Source organism: Camelina sativa, chromosome 18 (assembly GCF_000633955.1).
Source record: "Camelina sativa cultivar DH55 chromosome 18, Cs, whole genome shotgun sequence".
NCBI lineage: Eukaryota > Viridiplantae > Streptophyta > Magnoliopsida > Brassicales > Brassicaceae > Camelina > Camelina sativa.
The window spans coordinates 1,930,440-1,932,435 of NC_025702.1; positions in this window are offsets into that span (position 1 = coordinate 1,930,440).

Genomic DNA, 1,996 nt, shown 5'->3' on the forward strand with positions numbered 1-1,996 from the left:
CAAAGCATGTCTCCTTGATAAAGCATCAGCTACAATGTTCTCTTTGCCCTTCTTGTACTTAATCACATATGGAAATGTCTCCACAAATTCAAGCCACCTTGCATGCCTCTTCTTAAGTGTTGTTTGTCCTCTAAGGTGCTTGAGTGTCTCATGATCTGTATGAATAACAAACTATTTGGATAGCAAATAATGTTGCCAAGTTTCTAGAGATCTTACCAAAGCATAGAGCTCTTTGTCATATGTTGGATAATTAAGTGCAGCTCCACTGAGTTTCTCACTGAAGTATNTGACCTGGATTTTGCTTTCAAGCAAGGGATGCACTTTGCACAGAACCTTTCCATATCTCTTTTCAAATGCGGCAAAAAAAAATGCTCCATCAGAATACTTAGAGTTTTGTCTCGCCCAAAATGTCCCATAAGTCCTCCTCCATGTGCTTCTCCTATTAGCAGCTCTCTCATGGATCCTTGTGGAATGCACAGGCTTTTGTCCTTAAAGAGAAATCCATCATGTTGGTAGTATGACCCATAAACGGCTTTGCTTGTTTCCTTAAAGGCTTCTTTGAAATCTGGATCCTCCGCATATAGACCTTTGATATGATCAAATCCCATGACTTTAGCCTCCATTGTAGTGACCAAAGCATGTCTCCTTGATAAAGCATCAGCTACAATGTTCTCTTTGCCCTTCTTGTACTTAATCACATATGGAAATGTCTCCACAAATTCAAGCCACCTTGCATGCCTCTTCTTAAGTGTTGTTTGTCCTCTAAGGTGCTTGAGTGTCTCATGATCTGTATGAATAACAAACTCTTTGGATAGCAAATAATGTTGCCAAGTTTCTAGAGATCTTACCAAAGCATAGAGCTCTTTGTCATATGTTGGATAATTAAGTGCAGCTCCACTGAGTTTCTCACTGAAGTATGCTACTGGTTTTCCTCCTTGAGTTAGAACAACACCTATTCCTGTACCAGAAGCATCACATTCAATCTCAAACATTTTATCAAAGTTAGGAAGTACCAAAACAGGTGCATGTGTGAGGCTGTTTTTGAGCAGATTGAATGCATCCTCTTGTGCTTGTCCCCATTTAAATTCCACATTCTTTTTAATCACCGATGTCAAGGGTGCAGCAATGGTACTAAAATCCTTCACAAATCTCCTATAGAAGCTAGCCAGCCCATGGAAGCTTCTACATGTCCAATGGTTGTTGGAGTTGGCCAGTCTTGTATAGCCTTGATCTTTTCCTCATCGACTTTTAGTCCCTGCGAACTCACAACAAACCCTAGAAACACAACTTGATCAGTGCAAAACGTGCATTTCTTAAGATTAGCATAGAGATGTTCAGCCTTAAGCGCTTTTATCACCATTTCAAGATGCTTTACGTGATCTGCAAGACTTGTGCTATAAATCAAGATATCATCAAAATAAAAAACCACAAACTTATAGATGTACTCCCTTAGGACCTGATTCATTAACCTCATGAAGGTGCTTGGGGCATTGATGAGTCCGAATGGCATAACTAACCACTCATATAGTCTTTGCTTTGTCTTGAAAGCCGTTTTCCATTCATTACCTTCTTTCATTCTCACCTGATGGTAACCACTCCTTAGATCAATTTTAGAAAAGACAGTAGCTCCACTAAGCTCATCTAGCATGTCACCAAGCCTTGGAATGGGATGTCTATATTTGACAGTGATGTTGTTGATTGCTCTGCAGTCTACGCACATTCTCCAAGTTCCATCTTTCTTAGGTACTAGAAGAACCGGTACAGCACAAGGGCTTAACCTTTCACGAATGTAGCCCTTTGACATTAGATCACGAACTTGCTTTTCCAGCTCTTTTGCTTCTTCAGGGTTTACACGATAGGCTGGTCTGTTAGGCAATAGTGCTCCCGGAACTAGATCAATTTGATGTTCGATTCCTCTTATAGGCGGTAGTCCAGGTGGTATCTCCTCAGGAAATACCTCTTTAAACCTTCCTAGTAATTCAAGCACTTCTGGTGG